At 40.4% G+C, this 22,949-nt stretch overlaps 1 long non-coding RNA gene across 1 annotated transcript; it reads left to right on the top strand.

The window, feature by feature from the left end:
• The first annotated feature begins 17,923 nt into the window (after positions 1–17,923).
• LOC110902585 lies at positions 17,924–20,354 on the top strand. The gene is made up of 6 exons (XR_002571235.2): positions 17,924–18,170; positions 18,292–18,381; positions 19,311–19,519; positions 19,741–19,838; positions 19,919–20,016; positions 20,273–20,354. It is a non-coding gene; the product is annotated as an uncharacterized LOC110902585 (long non-coding RNA).
• Positions 20,355–22,949: the final 2,595 nt, after the last annotated feature.

Here is a 22,949-nt window from a genome sequence, read left to right as displayed (position 1 = left end):
AGTTAGGGTTTTGTAGAAAATTTGGGGCTTTTGTGTTTGGCTTCAAGAACTTGGTGGTGTTCTTGATGATGGGTTTCATAAATCTTGAAGGAAATTGTTTGTTTGGTTTGATTTTGAGCTTTATTTGGTTGAAAGTTTGTGTGTATATGTGTTTCAAATCGGTGGATTAGTCAAATTTTGTTACTTGTTTTGTATGACTTTAGGATATGTTCTTGGCGCGAAACTTGGTTGTTTAGAAAGAAGATGAAGAAAATTTGAATTTTTGCTCCTTTGATTCATCATGAAAGATGCGTTTTTGCGTTCTTGTGTTAAGATCTTTGAGTTTCAAGGTTTTTCTCTTCCGTAAGTTCGGAGAGATCAAACCTTGATTCAATGATGAGACTTAATGCTTCTTTTCATGAGTTCTTATATATCGTCCGAGTTTTACAGTCTCTGTCCGAGGTTTACAGAACAGGTTTGGTTCCGAGTTTTCAACCGTTAATAAGGTCAGACATGTCCGAGTTTTAATACAGTCAGTCTGAGTTTTTTTTAAACAACATAAAAATCCGAGTGTTTTCAGTTTTAATATGTCCGACTTTTTACAGTTTTAACATCTCCGAGTTTTTAATTGTTATTTAAATGGTACTGTAACAAAGTTAAGTCTCCGAGTTTTTCAAGCTTAAGTCTCCGAGTTTTTATGTTGAAGTTTTATTTTTGAAGAACATCAGTCCGAGTTTTTAGGAGAACCGCGTTATGTACGAGTTTGCTAAAAGTTTCATAAAAAATTCTGAGTTTTTACCTCTAAAACAGAGTACATCAATGATTCCGAGTTTTTAACAAGCTTGATGTCCGAGTTTTGAATATCAAAAATGTGATAAATCAGTTCGAGTTTTTGACCTTGTATGTGTTCCTAGTTTTACACAAAGTCTAAAATTCCGAGCTTTAACAGTGGTCCAAGATAGAGCTTGTTTCTCCGACTTTTGCATTACTGTCCGAGAGTTATTCTCTTTTCTTAATTTCAAAACATGTATCTGAGTTTTGGGTACTCCGAGTTTCAAGGTTAACATCTCCGATTTTTTTTAGGTGCAGAGTCTCCGAGTTTTTACAAGCCTTCACCGAGTTATTTTGAAAGTGAATAAGTTCTGTTAGTCATAAGCAGGTTTCTTTTCAATTGTCTAAGTGTCAACTCGCATCTAAGGTCTCTAATATATATTTTTAACTGTGTGTTTAACTATTCGAGGCTTGATTTTATATACGTTAAATGTGTGTTTTGACTATGTGACAGTAATTTTTGCCAGGAGTTGAATATTGATGTTTACTGTGTGTAAACTGAATGATTAACTTCTTTAACTATTCTACAACTATATCTGATGCATGTGTTTCGTTTTTGGCTTGTTTTTCAACAGATATGGCAGAACAACCTCGTCCAGTTCGTGAGTTTCATCGAAACCATAATCAAACTGCCTTCCTAGACGAGAAAATTCGTGATGGAGCTGAATATGCTGATATTATTCGTTTACTTCGAAATTCAAGAATTGGTTTCGCGATTTCAGAGAATATTCACCAAGTGCAAGCATACATTGATGATTTTTGGCGTTCGGCTCGGACAGTTGAAGATACTATCGAGGCTACTGTTTCTGTAAGTTCTATTGTTATCACAGAGGCAGTTATTCGTGCGGCCCTACGTTTTGGTGATTTAGATCATGGTAACACGTGCTATGTGCGTCAAATCCGTGAACGTGGAGTTAGATCTTTCGGCTATGTTGGTTCTTTTACCATGAAGGAGATCATGAAGGGATTGATTATTGGGCAGTGGAGATACTTCTTTCATGTGTTGATGCAGTGTCTGTCTGCACGAAAATCGGGAACTGATACGATGGGTCATGATCTTCTTTCTGCGATGATTGGATTAACTTACAACCAGCCGTACAATTTCTCTCTCATGTCACTCCAAGCTCTCAAACACCAGATTGGTCTCAAGGCAAATGATAAGCGTTTGATGATTCTGTATCCTCGTTTCCTTTGTCTTATTTTTCGACATTTGTTGCCGAATCTTTCGTTCGAAGGAACTTTACCTGCCTACGCTCAAGCACCAATGCCTACTCGTATTTTCACTGATTGTGCCAAAGTTAACAAGTCCACAAGGACTAATGCTCGTCCTGTGACGACTCCCTTGTGTGGTGCTATTCTTCAGGGAAACTACAATCCAGATCATGATCCGAAGTGGTTAGACATTCGAAGTGGTGTTGATCAAATATTTGCTGGAGGTAAGCTAGCACTTGTTGAAAATGCTCAAGAGCCCGTGGTTATTCAACCTCAGGTTGATCTTCAACAACCACCGGCTAATCTTCCGGAACCTGAACCCGTTCAAGAACCAGTGATTTCTGAACCAGTTGTTATTGCTTCTATTCAAGAAGCTGTGTCTGTTCAAGCTCCAGTTTCTACGTCTTCGGCAACAGGGGTTGCTGTAGAAACTGATGATGTGATTTTAGAGCTTGATGCTGCTTTAGATGCGGGTCCGTCCTCCTGTATAGTTGACAAAGGGAAACGTCCTATGGAAGAAGTTATTGTGGATGAATCCATTGATGATATGCCATCCGAAAAACAATACCTTCGTTTAGTAATGAAAGAACTTCAAAATCGTCTTCCACCCTCCGAAAGAGAAAAGCTTGAGTTATTTCGAGCGAAGGTTGCTTCTCTCGGTCCCTCTTCCGATTGGAGTATTCGCCTAGCTAGCTGGAATGACAAAACAAATGACTTGGATTCAATTGATTTTAGCTCGTCCTCTTCTGATGATGATGATGAAGACCGTAGTCGTCCTGTTTCTGATACTGTTCGTGTACCAGTTCCTTTCAGGACGTATAAGCGACAACGTGTTGCTATTTCGGATCTTCAGTCTTCAAGTCCGATGGTTGCTTCGGTCACGGTTACATCCAGCTCGGCTCCATCAGACTCCAGAGGTCTTCTTAATATGGAGTTATCGGTAACTCTCCCGTCACTATCTTCCTCTCTTCCATTCACTTCCTGTGTGGAAGCTACCAGTGTGGTTACTTCTCCTCAACCAGCAGTGCCGATGATGTCATCTCCGATTCCTGTAGTACCGCTATTTGAGTCGTTATTATCTCAAACGGGTACGGGTAATGTGTTCGCTTTATCAGGAGATTCCTCTCTGCCACCGGTACCTAGTACTCTCACTGATTTGCCAGCATCATCAGAGTCACGTCAAGCAGGTCCGAAGGTCGCTTTCGGTCGGAATCCGCCAGCAGTGCGATCGTAGAAAGGTTCTTTGCGTCCTCCAGTGACACCATCCTCAGGTCCTAGGCCATCCAGGACACAGCCGTCTGGCTCAAGACCTCCTGCCCCAAGATCTTCTACAGTTTCTGCTTCAAGACCGTCAGGTTCAGGTCAAGGACAGAACTTTCAGCAGTTTGTCCGTGGCAAGTTTCAGAATGCAGCCAAGGTTATGGTTCAACACAAGGATCAGATTTCTAGGCAGCAGGAAGAAATTGCCTTCTTGAAGAAAAGGGATGCAGAACGAGACCAACAGATGGCTCAGCTTTTTCGTCTAACCAAGGATCAGAGTGTTCAGTTGGGTAAGTTCATAACTCAAGATGCATCGACGTCTGCCCGACAATAGACTTTGGTTAGTACTATGGATCGGCTTCTCGGGATTGTGACAGATCTCGTATCACTCCTTGCTGCTCAGGGGGAGATTTCGGCTTCGGATTTTCAGGTTCAGGCTAAGTGCAAGATGGATGAACTAAAGAAAATAAGAGACGATCTTGACAAGGACAAGGATCCCAACGTGTCGAAGCAGGGGGAGCAGTCAAGGAGCGCACGTGCTCCTGAAGCTGCAACTCCGGCTCATGTTGAGGGGGAGTCCTCAGGTGCAGCTGCAGGGGGGAGATAAGGGCCCTGTAGAGGCTGATGCTGAATTGGTTTCGGGAGCTGGTGAAGTGGTTGAGGAAACGTTTGAGGATTGGCGAACAGACGACGACCTGGCTGGTAAGTTCAGCTTCATTGAGACTGCGAAAGGGAAGACGATTGAGTATGAGTCCTTACCGGTCAACAGTGATACTATCAGAAGCTTTGTGTTTGGCTGTGAAATGCCCGAAGAAATCTTTAATCCTATACGAATTCCCGAAGAAGTCAGTGTGGCAGCTCGAAAATGGTTTAGAAATCTTCCAGATGATACTCAAAGGAAGAGGTACTTATCCACAAAAGGTGAGTACTCGGGACAAATTCGAAGTTGGGATTTCGATGAGCAGCACGGCCTGGTAATGATCAAAAGGACCGATGGGGTTCAGTACTTCAGGCCAAGTGCTAAAGATCTTCAGACTCTTCCAGCACGTGATCTTCATCACATTGCTCAACTCGATCTCAACAACCATACAAATGTTGCCAGTATCAGAGGATTGATTCCTCATCTCGTTGCTGAGAGTCGTGAGAGTAAGTGGAAGTTGTTCAAGCCAGCGGTCGGTCGAGGAGTTAAGTATCTAAACAAGTTCACTGGTAAAGAAGAATGGCATATAATGGTTATGATCGAATGACTGCAATAAATTAAACCGCATCCACTTCGTAATCACTAATCACAATGACGCGTATTCCAAACAAGATATTATATGAATTGATGAAAAGAATTTAAAATCAAAAACCACTCACAGATTTTGTGATATCAGGAGGTTTGATTTCATCAAACACAGCCGATAAAGCAGTGGCCATCTATAGGTTATTTGGCTGCACGGCCGTCTGTGGATTATTACCGGACAAAATAATAACAGTCTAACAGAGGTACTAGTGTTTTATGAGCGGGCTATTATACATAGAATTACAATTTTAATGCTATTAGTTTTTCATTCTGCTCTTTGCATTTAGTTTAGTTATACAAATCCAGGTGTTCATATTTACAATAGCATATTTGGTATCCTCTTTTTTTCACCCAACTGTATGTTAACAAACACATGACAAGAGTAAGCTCATGGGAAGAGATGTTGCAAACAAATGATCATTCTTGTTTATATCTGACTTTTGTGACTTAGGGAAAATTACTACTTTTTACAAGCTCGTGAATTTACATAAAATACATGCATAGCTAGATTATGATAAATAACAGTATGGTTGTAAATAACAGTCGCAGCAGTCACAAATTCGGTCGCAAAATTTGGTTAGCGACGAAGTCAATTGCAACTGTGATCGAAAACGGAATCGCAATTGGTTAGTTTTCTAGTTGTGAGGGATGGACAATGCCATAAATTTAGGTGAAAGACATGCATAGATTATGAAAGGAAAACATATGGTTCGGATTTATGCCAACAAATCCCCGTTTGAATCCATAGAATGTAGAACAAACAAAATCTTATTCAAAGTTTTTATTAGTTTTATTGCATAGGTGTGTATCCAATTAAAGATTATGCCACCATAACTCAATCAATGTGTGAACTAGGTATGGAATCTCGATTTGACTCTTAAACATCTCCATCATCATATATATTGTGATGTTGTGTTTGAACCAAGTTAGCTATAGAAAACTAAATCACACAATCCTTTTCTACCACAGTTTTATTTGTGAACATTACTTTATCCCCAAAGGCACAATGACGAATCAATGAATAAGATTTGTAGAAAAGTGTAAATCACATTGGGTTTTGAGTTACTAATTGTGACAACTCGTATTTTAGACTTGCCTTGTAACGTTACGTGCGTACGTGAAAGTTTACTATCTAATGATTTTATGAAATGTTATGTGCCTTATGTGTTACGTGTATGTATGTCGTGTGCAATATGTATTGTGTGTATGTATTGCATGTTTGTATTAAACGCACAACTTGATCCGATCGCACAACACACACATCTACTCGATCGCACAAGCCCTTTTGGGCCGCATTGCTTGTAATCAGACTATAGGGCGGCCCATGGTTGAGTTCGGCCCATCCTCTACACGTACACACTTAGGGTGAGGGCAACTACCTCTCACTTTTTACAAAACACTTAACACAGCACAACCCTAGCTCTCCTCTCTCTCTCTCACGAACCGAAGGCAGCCAAAGCATCCATCCCATCGAATCATCATCTTGTTCGGATCAATTCTTGTTCCTTCCGCATTCGGTTAGTATGATTAATTATATTGTGTTTTGTTATAATAGCTTTGCATGATGATCTAGGATTTCTGATTTAATATGATTGTTTGGGTTGAATGATAGTGTTCTTGATAATCGGATCCCGTGTACACTTGATTTGCATGTTCGATAGTGTTTATACGGTTTGGAATACATGATCTAGTATTAGAACCGAACACATGGAAGTTGGCTCTGATATAATAGAACTCGGATAGGTGATCAGGTTTAACTCGATTACATGTTTACAAGTTGTGTCCATGTTTGATTTGGTTAGGGTTCTTGAGAAAACATTGGAATTATGTATGTTTGATCGATTTTGTGATTATCAGATTTGTTAGAATGATGTTGATTGATTTTGTTAATTAGTTGGAAAACTTGGAAACTTGGATAAATGTAACTAATATGCATAATTTCCGGAAATTGTTAAACGAATCACACAAGACCCTTAGTCGCACAAGGGGCCTCTTCGCACAGGAGGACCCGAGCGTACAAACAGTCCTCAGTCGCACAAGCTGCTATATGTTGGGCCGGACGTGCATGTTGGACTGGGCTGGTACGGATCGCACAAGGCGACTGGGCCGTACAAGCCCACACTGATCGCACAAGAGTTGTCCGGTCGCACAAGACGAACTGGACCACTCCGGATTGTTGTTTTGGGCTATATATTGTTCTGTTGGGCTTCTAAGCTGTGGGCCGGGTAGTTAATACATCGCACAACCCACGCTGATCGCACAAATCAGCTTGGATCGCACAAGACTGTTATGTTGTTTAATTGTTTTGGGCCGGGTATGTTAGTGGAATGCTCATGTGTATGGGCCGGGGTATTGGATCGCACAACATGTTGTGGATCGCACAACATGTTGGGCCAAATATTATTGGGCTTCTTGATATTACTTGACTGCCAAGATGTTGTCATGATCAATACGTGTTAGTAACGTGTTAACTTGTATGTTTTATACGTGCATTACGTGAAGTCAAAACCTGACTTGTGTGGTAACCCTGTTAGGACGTGGTTGACCACTGTTAGTTCAAGAACCCTCTTCTTTGTGTATCTGCCGAGCAAACCAAGGTGAGTTCACACAGCCGAGGCATGGGATTCCCGGGTTGGGAATTGGGTTGGAATGTTTGATATGGAATGATTACTCGTACTTACGCAAATCACTAGACTATAGACCATCGTCCTCAGGATAGTCAGGACACTTACGTAAAACCTACGTAAACTAGTATCTACCATTGTCTCCCGGGTCGGGAGGACACTTACGTAAATCCTGCGTAACCTAATACCCACTACTGTCTTCCGGGTCGGAAGGACACTTACGTAAATCCTACGTAAACCCCGCACGTACCACTGTCCTCGGGGAAGGGCACTCACGTAAATCCTGCGTGACCTCGTACGTATTCCTGTTCTCAGTTTAAGAAGACACATGGTTGTAAATAGTCTAGTAAGTATCAAAATGGGAAGCCCCCATTGTAAAGGATAAATGTGAGAATCCCTCACCAATAGTATATAATTGTATGGGAATCCCCCACTAGATGAACATACGCATTATCAATACGAACTTACTTTCTATGAACTCGCTCAACTAGTTTGTTGATTATTTGCCGCATGCCTTGCAGGACCTTAGGTACTTTATGGAGCTTGCACAAGGGGGAGCAGGTCGTTGTGGAAAAGGATTCGTGAATGCTTACTAAACACTTATGATATTTCATACGTTAACACTTATGTTTGGATTTTACTTTAATGCTTCCGCTACACTTAATTATGTTGGTTTGATAAACACCTTTCGTATTGATGGATAATTATTACTATTTACTACATGTTCAATATGATTGGTGGCTTGATCCTGGTCAGTCATGCTCCCAAGCGGTGATACTCCGCAGGTGGATTTTGGGGGTGTGACAGATTGGTATCAGAGCCATTGGTTATAGAGAACTTGGTTTTAATAAGGGAAAGCGTTTTTATTAAAACCAGACTATAACGAGAACAGTGCTCTCAATGATCCACAACGACGCTTCGCTCCACGTGCAAGACTCGACATCCTAGGTAATAAGGTTTATGTTTATTGCCTGTTTGCTAGAACTGCTTAGAACCTTGCTCGCATTACGTTTAGATACACATGACTTTATTACATGGGAATACCTACGTGCTTACACTTTTCTGTCATCGCCCTACTCGCGAACCACTCTCACTTACGTTACTTTTACTATGAAGATCATGTCTGGACGAATTAACATGACTCAAGCCCAGCTAGAGGCTCTCGTTCAAGCTCAAGTTGCTGCGGCACTTGCAGCCGCTCAAGCAGGTAGTATACCCTGCAGTATAACTTACACTAGGATCATTAGATCCTACACTCCTAAACTAGCCCTTGTATTTAAACTTTGCCCTATTCGTACACAATAGGTCAACCAGCGCAGCAGCAAGTTTGCACCTTTAAGAACTTCATGGACTGTCGTCCAAGTACTTTCAGCGGCACAGAGGGGGCAGTGGGACTCCTCCACTGGTTTGAGAAGCTGGAGTCAGTGTTCGAGATGTGTGAATGCCCTGAGGCTCGCAGGGTGAAATACGCCACTGGCACGCTAGAAGGAATAGCACTAACTTGGTGGAACGCCCAAGTTCAGATCTTAGGGTTGGCAGCTGCTAACGCCACACCCTGGAACGATTTCAAGGAACTTATCAAGCGTGAGTACTGCACGCGTGACGACATTCACAAGCTGGAAAATGAGTTTTATCATTTGAAGATGACGGGGTCAGAGATAGAAGCTTACACGAAGCGATCGAACGAACTGTCTATTTTGTGTCCTACCATGGTAGACCCTCCCATCAAACGCATCGAGTTGTACCTCAAGGGTCTAGCCTCAGAAATTCAGAGCCATGTTACATCGGCTAACCTCGACAACATTCAGGATATCCAGCGTCTTGCTCATCGCCTCACGGATCAGGCGGTGGAACAAAACAAGTTGCCCAAACGCATCGGTGCTACTACTTCAGCCGCTACTCCCACTACACCCAGTGACAACAAAAGAAAGTGGGATGGGGATTCTAGCAAAGGTTCAGCAACAGTTCAATCTCAAGCTCAGCAGCAAAAGACTGACCACTACCAGAGTCCTAGTCAGCAATCCTCTGGTGGTCATAGACAGAGAAGGTATCAAGGGTTTCACCCCAAGTGTCACAACTGCAACAGACATCACAGCGGCCAGTGCAACAAGGGTCGTTGTCAAAGATGTCTCAAGATGGGTCACGAGGCCAAAGACTGTAGGAGCCCACGGCTTGCAAATCAGAACCAGCAACCGCAACAACCAGCTCCACAGAACCAGCAGCAGCAGCAGCAGCAGCCACAGCGTGGAAACCGGGGATGTTTCCAGTGTGGGGCTGAAGGACATTTCAAACGCGATTGTCCTCAGTTGAACCAGAATCGCAACAACAATAACCAGGGCAACGGGAACAACAACAACGGGGGAAACAACAACAACAACAACAACAATGGCAACGAGGCAAGGGGTCGAGCTTTCGTGTTAGGACGAGGAGACGCAATGAACGATCCCAATGTGGTTATGGGTAAGTTTCTCCTCGACGATATTTATGTTACTGTTTTATTTGATTCGGGTGCGGATACAAGTTATATTTCTGTGAAAGCTAGTAAATTGTTAAAACGTACATCAACACCTCTAAGCACCAAACATGTTGTAGAGTTAGCAAATGGTAAGAGTTTAGAAGCCACGCAGATAGTCAGGGGTTGTAGTATTGTCTTAGCCGGTCAAACTTTCTCCATCGACCTTATTCCCATAGTCTTGGGAAGTTTTGATATCGTTATTGGGATGGATTGGTTATCCCAACAGCAGGCAGAGATCTTATGCAGTGAGAAGATCATTCGTATTCCACGTTCTGGTCAAGAACCTCTCGAAGTTCAGGGTGACAAGAGTGGTGCTGTGGTCGGCATCATCTCTTTCTTGAAAGCTCAGAAGTGTCTGCGGAAGGGTCACACCGCGATCTTGGCACTCGTTTCAGACGCATCAGTGAAGGAAAAGAAATTGGAGGATATTCCAATTGTACGCGACTACCCTCAGGTGTTTTTCCTGATGACTTACCTGGCTTACCGCCTCACCGTCAGGTCGAATTTCAAATTGAGCTCGCTCCAGGAGTAGCACCCATAGCTCGCGCACCATACCGTCTAGCTCCATCAGAATTGGAGGAATTGTCAAAGCAGCTACAAGAGCTCTTGGAAAAGGGCTTCATTCGTCCAAGCTCTTCGCCTTGGGGAGCTCCAGTACTTTTCGTGAAAAAGAAAGACGGTACGTTCAGAATGTGCATCGACTACCGTGAACTCAACAAGGTAACGGTGAAGAACCGTTATCCTCTTCCACGCATAGACGACTTATTCGACCAGTTGTAAGGGTCGTGTTACTATTCCAAGATAGACTTGAGGTCTGGTTACCATCAGCTGAGAGTCCGGGATGGGGACGTCTCCAAAACCGCATTCAGAACTCGCTACGGCCACTACGAGTTTCTTGTCATGCCGTTCGGGTTAACGAACGCGCCTGCCGTATTTATGGACCTTATGAACAGGGTGTGCAAACCCTATCTTGACAAGTTCGTCATTGTTTTCATCGACGACATCCTGATCTACTCCAAGAGTCAGGAGGAACACGAGCAGCACCTACGCCTTATTTTGGAACTCCTTCGGAAGGAACAGCTGTACGCTAAGTTTTCGAAATGCGACTTCTGGCTTCGTGAAGTCCACTTTCTAGGCCACGTAGTGAACAAGGATGGGATCCATGTCGATCCATCCAAGGTAGATTCGATCAGGAACTGGCCTGCACCACGTACACCAACGGAAATACGCCAATTCTTGGGTTTGGCAGGATACTACAGACGGTTTATTAAAGACTTTTCAAAGATAGCTCAGCCACTTACGCTACTGACACAGAAGGGTGTCACCTATCGCTGGGGAGAGCCCCATGAGACTGCTTTTCAGTACCTCAAGGATAGACTTTGCAGTGCACCTATCCTCTCACTGCCAGAGGGCACGGACGATTTCGTAGTATATTGTGATGCATCCATCCAGGGTCTTGGATGTGTGTTAATGCAGCGCGACAAGGTTATTGCTTACGCTTCACGCCAACTTAAGATTCACAAACGGAACTACACGATGCACGATTTAGAGCTGGGAGCTGTTGTGTTCGCGCTTAAAATATGGCGACACTACCTGTACGGTACCAGGTGCACGATTTACACCGATCACAGGAGTCTCGAGCATATTCTTAAGCAAAAGGATTTGAACATGCGTCAACGGCGATGGGTTGAATTACTGAACGATTACGAATGCGCTATCAAGTACCATCCAGGCAAGGCCAATGTTGTGGCTGATGCCCTCAGTCGGAAAGACACTTTACCTCGGCGTGTGCGAGCGCTACAGCTTACGATTCAGTCTAGCCTTCCTACACAGATACGAGATGCTCAGGTAGAAGCATTGAAACCTGAAAATGTCAAAGCTGAAGCCTTACGCGGCTCACGACAACGAATGGAACAGAAGGCAGACAGTGCCTACTATGTAACGGGGCGTATTTGGGTCCCAATTTATGGTGGTCTACGCGAACTTGTGATGGACGAAGCACACAAGTCTCGCTACTCGGTACACCCAGGGTCGGATAAAATGTACCACGACATCAGAACTACTTATTGGTGGCCTAGCATGAAGGCCCACATCGCTACTTATGTTGGCAAGTGCTTGACCTGTGCGAGAGTCAAGGTTGAATATCAGAAACCAGCTGGCCTACTTCAGCAGCCCAAGATACCTCAATGGAAATGGGAAGAAATTTCCATGGATTTTGTTACAGGCCTGCCTAGATCCCAGCGGGGAAATGATACTATATGGGTGATCGTGGAACGACTCACCAAGTCTGCACACTTTCTGGCTATAAAGTAAACGGATAAGTTCTCCACTCTCGCAGACGTCTATCTTAAAGAAGTTGTTTCGAGGCACGGGGTGCCCACCTCCATCATTTCGGATCGGGATGCACGATTCACGTCAGAGCTATGGCAAGCAATGCACAAATCTTTCGGCTCACGATTAGACATGAGCACAGCATATCATCCTTAGACGGATGGGCAGTCTGAGCGAACGATTCAAACACTTGAAGACATGCTTAGGGCATGCGTTATCGATTTCGGCAACGGCTGGGAAAAGCACCTCCCTTTGGTGGAGTTCTCGTATAATAACAGTTATCACACCAGCATACAAGCCGCTCCATTCGAGGCATTGTACGGACGTAAGTGCCGGTCACCTCTCTGTTGGGCAGAGGTAGGGGATAGTCAGATCACGGGTCCAGAGATCGTAGTGGACGCCACGGAAAAGATTGCACAGATAAGACAACGCATGGCGGCAGCACGCGACCGTCAGAAAGCCTACGCGGATAAGCGTAGAAAGCCATTGGAATTTCAGGTCGGGGACCGGGTTTTACTAAAAGTCTCACCCTGGAAGGGTGTGGTACGTTTTGGCAAACGGGGCAAACTGAATCCGCGATACGTCGGACCATTCGAAATCATAGAAAATATTGGCAAAGTAGCATACAAGCTAAACCTACCAGCTGAACTCGGGGCAGTTCACAATGTCTTTCACGTGTCGAATCTGAAGAAGTGCCTATCAGATGAGACCCTTATCATTCCTTTCAAAGAACTCACTATCGACGAGCAGTTGCAGTTCGTCGAGGAGCCAGTTGAAATCACGGACCGGGATGTGAAGGTCCTCAAAAACAAGAGAATCCCTCTTGTTCGAGTACGTTGGAACTCCAAACGTGGCCCAGAGTACACCTGGGAACGCGAAGACAGGATGACAGAAAAGTACCCCCAGTTATTCGGAACCAATGCAACCACTACTGAGGCTGAAGCTACTACTTCGGAATTTCGGGACCAACGGGGGGAGGATGTGACACCCGAGGAAAACCAGTGAACGATTGAACTTACCTAGCTTCCTCAGTGAGTGCGTACCAAATTTCGGGACGAAATTTCTTTTTAGTTGGGGATAATGTGACAACTCGTATTTTAGACTTGCCTTGTAACGTTACGTGCGTACGTGAAAGTTTACTATCTAATGATTTTATGAAATGTTATGTGCCTTATGTGTTACGTGTATGTATGTCGTGTGCAATATGTATTGTGTTTATGTATTGCATGTTTGTATTAAACGCACAACTTGATCGGATCGCACAACACACACATCTACTCGATCGCACAAGCCCTTTTGGGACGCATTGCTTGTAATCAGACTATAGGGCGGCCCATGGTTGAGTTCGGCCCATCCTCTACATGTACACACTTAGGGTGAGGGCAACTACCTCTCACTTTTTACAAAACACTTAACACAGCACAACCCTAGCTCTCCTCTCTCTCTCTCACGAACCGAAGGCAGCCAAAGCATCCATCCCATCGAATCATCATCTTGTTCGTATCAATTCTTGTTCCTTCCCCATTCGGTTAGTATGATTAATTATATTGTGTTTTGTTATAATAGCTTTGCATGATGATCTAGGATTTCTGATTTAATATGATTGTTTAGGTTGAATGATAGTGTTCTTGATAATCGGATCCCGTGTACACTTGATTTGCATGTTCGATAGTGTTTATACGGTTTGGAATACATGATCTAGTATTAGAACCGAACACATGGAAGTTGGCTCTGATATAATAGAACTCGGATAGGTGATCAGGTTTAACTCGATTACATGTTTACAAGTTGTGTCCATGTTTGATTTGGTTAGGGTTCTTGAGAAAACATTGGAATTATGCATGTTTGATCGATTTTGTGATTATCAGATTTGTTAGAATGATGTTGATTGATTTTGTTAATTAGTTGGTAAACTTGGAAACTTGGATAAATGTAACTAATATGCATAATTTCCGGAAATTGTTAAACGAATCACACAAGACCCTTAGTCGCACAAGGGGCCTCTTCGCACAAGAGGACCTGAGCGTACAAACAGTCCTCAGTCGCACAAGCTGCTATATGTTGGGCCGGACGTGCATGTTGGACTGGGCTGGTACGGATCGCACAAGGCGACTGGGCCGTACAAGCCCACACTGATCGCACAAGAGTTATCCGGTCGCACAAGACGAACTGGACCACTCCGGATTGTTGTTTTGGGCTATATATTGTTCTGTTGGGCTTCTAAGCTGTGGGCCGGGTAGTTAATACATCGCACAACCCACGCTGATCGCACAAATCAGCTTGGATCGCACAAGACTGTTATGTTGTTTAATTGTTTTGGGCCGGGTATGTTAGTGGAATGCTCATGTGTATGGGCCGGGGTATTGGATCGCACAACATGTTGTGGATCGCACAACATGTTGGGCCAAATATTATTGGGCTTCTTGATATTACTTGACTGCCAAGATGTTGTCATGATCAATACGTGTTAGTAACGTGTTAACTTGTATGTTTTATACGTGCATTACGTGAAGTCAAAACCTGACTTGTGTGGTAACCCTGTTAGGACGTGGTTGACCACTGTTAGTTCAAGAACCCTCTTCTTTGTGTATCTGCCGAGTAAACCAAGGTGAGTTCACATAGCCGAGGCATGGGATTCCCGGGTTGGGAATTGAGTTGGAATGTTTGATATGGAATGATTACTCGTACTTACGCAAATCACTAGACTATAGACCATCGTCCTCAGGATAGTCAGGACACTTACGTAAAACCTACGTAAACTAGTATCTACCATTGTCTCCCGGGTCGGGAGGACACTTACGTAAATCCTGCGTAACCTAATACCCACTACTGTCTTCCGGGTCGGAAGGACACTTACGTAAATCCTACGTAAACCCCGCACGTACCACTGTCCTCGGGGAAGGGCACTCACGTAAATCCTGCGTGACCTCGTACGTATTCCTGTTCTCAGTTTAAGAAGAACACATGGTTGTAAATAGTCTAGTAAGTATCAAAATGGGAAGCCCCCATTGTAAAGGATAAATGTGAGAATCCCTCAACAATAGTATATAATTGTATGGGAATCCCCCACTAGATGAACATACGCATTATCAATACGAACTTACTTTCTGTGAACTCGCTCAACTAGTTTGTTGATTATTTGCCGCATGCCTTGCAGGACCTTAGGTACTTTATGGAGCTTGCACAAGGGGGAGCAGGTTGTTGTGGACAAGGATTCGTGAATGCTTACTAAACACTTATGATATTTCATACGTTAACACTTATGTTTGGATTTTACTTTAATGCTTCCGCTACACTTAATTATGTTGGTTTGATAAACACCTTTCGTATTGATGGATAATTATTACTATTTACTACATGTTCAATATGATTGGTGGCTTGATCCTGGTCAGTCATGCTCCCAAGCGGTGATACTCCGCAGGTGGATTTTGGGGGTGTGACACTAATTATAATGATTTGGATGAATTCCAAAACGATTTCACTAGCTATCAAGTGCTGGTTGAATCGCCAAATTAGCTAGCAGTTTTACCTTCTTTCTTTTCATGCTTGTTACTTCTCCGTAAAAGGACCAAGCTTTACTAGAATTTGTTTATGGGAAGTTGACCATCATTCCCAACCCAGTCCATTTGCGGAGCTACTCAAATCAATGTTTCTGAGATTTTAGAGAGGCGCCATCATTATGTCACTTGTTTGTATTCCCTTTGGAGGTTATTACACAAATGAGTCCTGTGGTTTATACCTAATTTTGCCTTTGGGTACTATCTTTTTTTAACAGGTTTAGGTTTTATGTTTTCAATTTTGTAACACCTTTCCGTACTAACACCAAAATTTGTTAATTAATGACAAAAATACCCTTGCATTTTTTTAAGTTTATCAATGTAACACATTTTGGTACTAACACCTAATTTAATTTAGGTTTAAATCAATTTTACAAAATCTATTTATTTTTTTATTTTCATCTTTTTATTATATCTCTTAATTAACATAAAATCTATTTATTTTTTTATTATTATTTTTATTAAATTTCCTATTTAACATAAAATCTACTTGTTACACTAGTATTTTTTTAAATAGATTTTTTAAATAAAATCTACTAGCTATATAGTTTTATGTAAATTAAATTTCTTACTCGTTTTAAATAATGTAAACTTGCTCGTTTTCAATTATGGATAGATATGATTGATAATAATAAATATCTTTCATGTAAAAAAAATTAAGCCTTTTTTTAACTCGTTTTTTGTTCATTTACATTTTACTATTTTAGAAAGATATTTAATTTACATAAAACTATATACTTAGGTATTTTAGATAAAACTATATAGCTAGGCATTTTAGATAAAACTAAAAAAATTAAGCCTTTTTTAAACTCTTTTTTTTTTTTTTTGTAAAAAAAGATATTTAATTTACATAAACTATATAGCTAGTAGATTTTACTAGTGTAATTAGCAGATTTTATGTAAATTAAATATCTTTCTAAAATAGTAAAATGTAAATGAACAAAAAAACGAGTTATAAAGGCTTAATTTTTAATACATGAAAGATATTTATTATTATCAATCATATCTATCCAAAATTGAAAACGAATAAGGTTTACATTATTTAAAATGACTAAGAAATTTAATTTAGATAAAAGTATATAGCTAGTAGATTTTATTTAAAAAATCAATTTAAAAAAAAATACTAGTGTAACAAGGAGATTTTATGTTAAATAAGAAATTTCACAAAAATATGAAAATAAAAAAAAATAGATTTTATGTTAATTAAGAAATATAATAAAAAGATAAAAATAAAAAAAATAAATAGATTTTGTAAAATTGATCTAAACTTAAATAAAATTAGATGTTAGTACCTCAAACATCACCCAAAAAAACCTCCTCAATCACACACTTTTAACAAATAAACTTTCAAAAAGTTGCCAGTTTTGTTTTCCGAAACAGAAAGTTCAAACCTCAAAGCATTTTTGCCTTCTAGAACAATGGCCATGAGATATTTTACAACTCATTTAAAAAAAATAGATAAAACCTTAAGGCAATAGGATGTGATCAACGAACAAAAAAAACCCAACTATCATTTGTATCTGTTAATAAAACTTAAATAAATAGTCAAATTAACAAAAAAAAATGCAAGTACAGGAACATACACAAACGAGGGGGATTGATGACGGTGGTTGCCGGAGCAAAGTAAAGGGGGATTGATGACGGTGGTAGCCGGAGCAAAATAAAGGGGGATTGATGTTGGTGGTCGCCGGAGCAAAATAAAGGATGTGAACCGATTGAGACCAGGATCTGGTCCGGATTTGTCAGATCTAGCCAAATCCTGAAAGTGAGGCGTTGTTGGTTCCAACCAAACCACCTCCCACCACTGTCATCCGCCACCTCCCACCACTGTCTTCCCCACCAACCACCTCCCCACCACGGTCTTGAAGATGATTCTGTGTTTTGAAGATGAGAGATGAGGGGTTCAATAGAGAGAGAGAGAGATGATTGTAGTTGCAGGTTTGATTTTCAAGAGAGAGAGATGAAAATAAGAGGAGGTTTTGAATGTTAATGAGATATGATGGTTCTGAAGGTTTAAAGAGACATACAAAGACAGAGATTAGACTTTTGGGCTAAATGACTAAAATACCCTTTAGTCTGATTGGTTGAGAGTGGTTCTCGTGGTTCTTACAACTGGAGGTGGTTTCTATTTTAGCGGCTCCATATATATATATATATCTATACTACTTTAATAAGCATATAGGAAGGGCAAAAATGGTCATTTGCCATTGTACAACCATTTGAAGCCCATTGTACAAGCATTTAAGCATGAATGTGTTGAAACTTTCTTCAGCAGCACAGAACAATAACTGGGCGGCAAAACAATTTTTGTGCGGCCAGAGCTGAGCTGGATTCAATTTTTGAATCTGTTTATTCATCCCCCATCCCAAGACACTTTTTCTGTTCCTATTGTTTCTTCTTCCAAGAGAAACCCTAAAACACAAATCCTCCCAACCATCTTCTCCACCGGTCCGGTTCTGTTCCTATCCTTTCTTGAGAAACCCTAAAACACAAACCCTCGCATCCATCTTCTCCACCGATGACACCACCAGCGACCGTCGAAACCATCTTCTTCTCTTAAAGAGCCGATGATCTTGGTAAGTTACAATTCTTCTTTCCACATATGATTTTGCTTTGGTGATTTATGAGGGTGCGTTCTAATTTATCTTTGTTTTAGCAAATAAGTTTATAAACAGTTTCTAGGGTTTGTTGTTTTAGGACAAAATCATGGCTGGTTCTCCTTAACATACCCTCTGTTAGTCTTTACTGATGCCAGAGAGTAGTCCATTGATGATGATGAGTTCTTCGGTGAGTATTTCCCTTTTTCATTCTTCATAAATTATTCGATGCACATGGTTCTTTGCTGATTTATTGAATCTAGAATGTAATTTTTGTGTTTGATTGTATAAATTTGTTATAATTTGCGTTTGTTGTTAGCAAATTTTGGATTTTGTAGGTCCGTACTTTTCTAGGGTTTCAAAATATTCAACTCATTTCTATCTCTAAATTTATCTGATTAGTATGTCGATGCATTACTGATAAGAGGTGGGTTATGATATGAATAAAGCCAAAATATATAGGAAATAACATATTGGTTGGTATAATCACCTGTGTTTGTGTCAAGCTTTAATTTAGATGGTAATTGGTCAGGATTTTAACTTTAATTGGTAGGTAGAATTAGGGTTTGAATTTTATGATTAACCGAATTTCTCTAGATAGAATTAGGGCAACACCTAAGCTTTTCAAAACAACTTATTGGGTTATTGACTTATCAAAAAGCCAATAAGTTGTTTTTGTGTTTGGCTAAGCCAAAAGTCCTTTTAGAAATGACTTTTTGCAAAGAAGAAAAAGGAGGTTTCAAGAAGTCACAATATTGTGACTTTTTGGCCAGCTTTTAACTTTTCAAACTACAAATTACCAATATACCCCTTCTTTACCCCCTTATATCTAAAAGAATGCCCATTTTAGTCATTTTACATCAATAAGCTAATCCAAACACTTTTTTTAAAAACTCCTTTTCAAAAAGTCCTTTTCGCAAAAGTCCTTTTCCAAAAGTCCTTTTTAACTATAATAAGCTTAGCCAAAAGGGTTTGATATTCCTACAGTGTAATCTGTTTATGCAACTTTGATTTAACATTTGTTTATTCAGCTTTGATTTAACAATTCTTATTGCTGATAACCTAACTTTAAACTGTGTGTTTGAAATTTTGCTGATGAATGTTATGTAACGATATCAGCTGCTTCAATGAAGAGTTGTCGTGTTATATGGCTGCTGATGCTGGTGATGGTTAGTAAGACCTGTCTGTCAGAACCCTCACCCGCACCTCTGACGGCAAACGACACGAGATGGGAACTACTCGAAGCCGCCTCTAACCGGATTCACATTGAGGATGGGTCTATGACAAGTATACCACCAGGAGAGCATCATTACTACTTGTGGAATCCTGTAAGTGTTCTTTTAATGGGACTTTGCCTCGCAAATGTATTTGTTAAAAAAAATAATAAATGTAGTACAGTCAAAGCCACAAAGCTATTTAATACAAACGATTGTTCGTATAAAACTATGTAGCCATCATCTTTTAGAACAATATAATCTGTTTTTAATAGCTTTTAATTACGCATCTCATTATCTTGGTGATTAATATGTGCTGCCGTATAAATTTTCAGGAACATTTTATTCAAACGAGCTGTGGGTCCTTATCTATTTTTGTGTACGGAGACCAAGAAAAACCACCGTTGATTACATATCCATGCAGTTTTAAACCGTGAGCAACTCAAAATTTTTCATTCCCTTCATGTTATTCAATGGTTTTTGGGTCTAATTAACGTTTAATTTTGTGAACAGATATGCTGTTTTTTCAAGGACTATTCTTCTGTCCCGAAGCAGCTTCATTGCTCCTTCATAATTTCTGCATTCATCACATCAGTCCCCCTGGACACAAGGTCTGTGAACATGCTATTTTGTATTTACGGTTTAATTATGACCACGTAACATTCAATAATCAAGTTCTGATATTCACATGTTTTGAATGTTTGAGAGATCATGTTTATTATGGAGAATATTAATTTTATGTGCCCCTGTAAAGTTAATAATCAGATAATCACATGTTTTGAGTGTTTGACAAATTAAATTAAAATTTTAAAATTATATTATTAACCTAAAAATTCTCTTCTTGGACTTATACAAGAGTCGTTTCAGTTAGGAGCAGCAGCCATATGTCCTGATGAAACGGTTCTGTCTGTGGAGGATCTTTGAGGTTAGATTCTCGAGATCCTTAACTATTTTAGGCATAGCTATCAAGGGCGCTAGGCGCACTCAAGGCGCATAGGTCTCGCCTGGGGCCTAGGCGCAAAGCGCAAAAAAAGCGAGGGCCTGAGAAAAAAAAAGCGCACTTAAATGAAAAAGAAATATGTTATGTATTGAAAAAAATATATATCTTGTAGGTATATAAAATTAATATTACTCTCTAAATATATTTATATAGCTAAGATAACTACATATTAAAATCATCTAACTAGGTTAAAAAAATTAAAATCTTTTAAGATAACTGAAAATACTTTGAAGTAAAAATTAGTTAGAGTACTTGTTCTAATAACTTAAAATATTTTGTAAGAAAAATGAATTTTTTAAACTATGTGTTGTCACTGTTTGTGCAGTCTTCTTTCTGCAAATCAATGCCAGCTTTTCTGAAATAAAAAAAAAAAACAGTAAAAGTAAGCTATTAAGCCAAGTGCTTTCTTTTCTCGTTTTCTCATTTTCTCATCATCTTCTTCTCTCTTCTTCAACTTTCTGCTCACCATTGATGCATCGACCAACGACAGATCTGTCCATACGAAACTTGGCACTAATTTGTAGAAGTTTGTCGGAAACTGGGGCTTGAATCTGGCCGGAAAAGTCACCGGAAAGTCGATTTTTGCCGGAAACTTACTGGAAGCGCGCCTTTGAAGAAACAGGGCGGTATGGTTGCGCCTCGCCTGAAAATTGCGCCTAGGCGCACCAGGCGAGCGCTTTTGATAACCATGATTTTAGGTAAGACATTTACAGTTGATCTTGGTAATAATGTTTTTTTTTTTTTTAATTTAGAGTAAAATGCCATTTACGGTCCAAAGGTTTGTATTTCCGTATCTCGACCCAAAGGGCAATTCTGTCTTTTTCAGGGGTATTCGGTCTATTTACATAAAGTAAAAAAAGCCCGAATTGCCCTTCAAGTTAGCAAAAAAGACGGAAATACCATTGGATGGGATGCAGTAAGTTTGATCTCTTTGTTTTTAGATCCAGATGCATCTTCTTTCTCAATGTATTGAAATCATATGGATTCATGTACAAAGTTTGGGTATGATTATGTGCAAGCTTGTACTCTGAATGTTACATGAACGAAAGTAGAAGGTATCTTAAGACAGTCCGCGGACGTCAAGGAAGTTGAGCGCAGAGTTCAGGATTATGAAACAGGTAAAAACAATTTCCATTTTATTGCTATACCATTTTGCATTTGTTGTCTTCTTGTTGCACTTCAATTTCACTCACCAATCAAGTAGCAAGAATACTAAAGTATACCATGTATTTGTTCCAGGCAAGACCGAGTTTGGTTCTGATGAGGATGCTCATGTTGTCAGTGACTGTGTCAAGGTGCATACCTGATTAAAATATTTATTCGATCTGTGTAAATAAATATGATAAAAAAAGATGTTTCAGAAAGTAATTACAGAAGATACATTTAACTTTATATGTTGAGTCTTGTTTTGGTTCATATTTACTAAAGCTCTTTCATCTGTAGCATGTTATTCGAGAGCTATCATCATCTCCTGTTCCTACATCGTGTTGCACTGCTTTACTGGAAGTTCATAGTGAGTTCATATCTCTTCTTATTTTGGTTGTTACATTTGGAATACGTATACTGATATTGTTAATCAAACAAGGAATTGATCGCAAGGAGGCTCGAGTAAATGCCATGCGTGCTTCAATCTTGGAAACATTTCCTGAACCAAATAGGCGTTTGCTACAGTGGTACCTTTTCCTATATGTTACTTTGTATTTCTGAACCACGCGTGTTTTGATTTATGTTCATATTGCTTGATAGCTGTTGTAATAAGTATATTAAATTGGTGAAATTCATCTGCAGAATTCTCAAGATGATGCACTATTTCTTCACATTCGTTTGAAAATCGGATGACACCATCAGCGGTTGCCGCTTCTATGGCACCATTACTCCTACGCCCCTTCTTAGCTGGTGAATGCGAATCAGAGGATGAATTTGATAATAATGGCGACAATTCTGCACAGCTTCTTGCTGCTCCAAATGCTGCTAATAACGCTCAAGCTATTGTCACAGGTCTACTTGAGGAGTTTGAGACAATCTTTGATGTAAATATGCTCTTCCGGGTTTTCTTTACTTTAATCGTTTTTAAAATGTAACTGTGGAAGTTTAGTTATTTATCCGGAATTGTTTCCGTTGTGGTTCAGGATTATGCTATGCTCAAATGTTGTACATCGGCAGATTCTTGGATAGACAATAGTGGGAGCGAAGATTCAGTGGATGATGAACATAAAGTAAACAGATACCATGATGCTGAAAACGAAGCTGATCAAGAAAGCGACAAGGATCCTGAGCATGTACTGAGTGGATTTGAGTTTCTTGACGACTGGTTGAAACAAAACGGTCATGCTGTCGTGGTGGTTGCTGAAGGGGCTGGTCAGGATATGATCCCACGAACCGATGAGCAGAAGCAAAAGCGAGATGAATATGGGAATCCAGTGTTTTTAGATGTTGGGGTGTGGTTGAAATCGGAGTTGAAGAAATGGTGGAGTAAGGATCATGAGGGTGAGTTGTTTACCGTCAACTATATCGATCCTTCATACATGTTGAGGATCTGATGCG

Source organism: Helianthus annuus, chromosome 13 (assembly GCF_002127325.2).
Source record: "Helianthus annuus cultivar XRQ/B chromosome 13, HanXRQr2.0-SUNRISE, whole genome shotgun sequence".
Taxonomy (NCBI): domain Eukaryota; kingdom Viridiplantae; phylum Streptophyta; class Magnoliopsida; order Asterales; family Asteraceae; genus Helianthus; species Helianthus annuus.
This window is presented reverse-complemented; position numbering and strand designations above follow the sequence as displayed.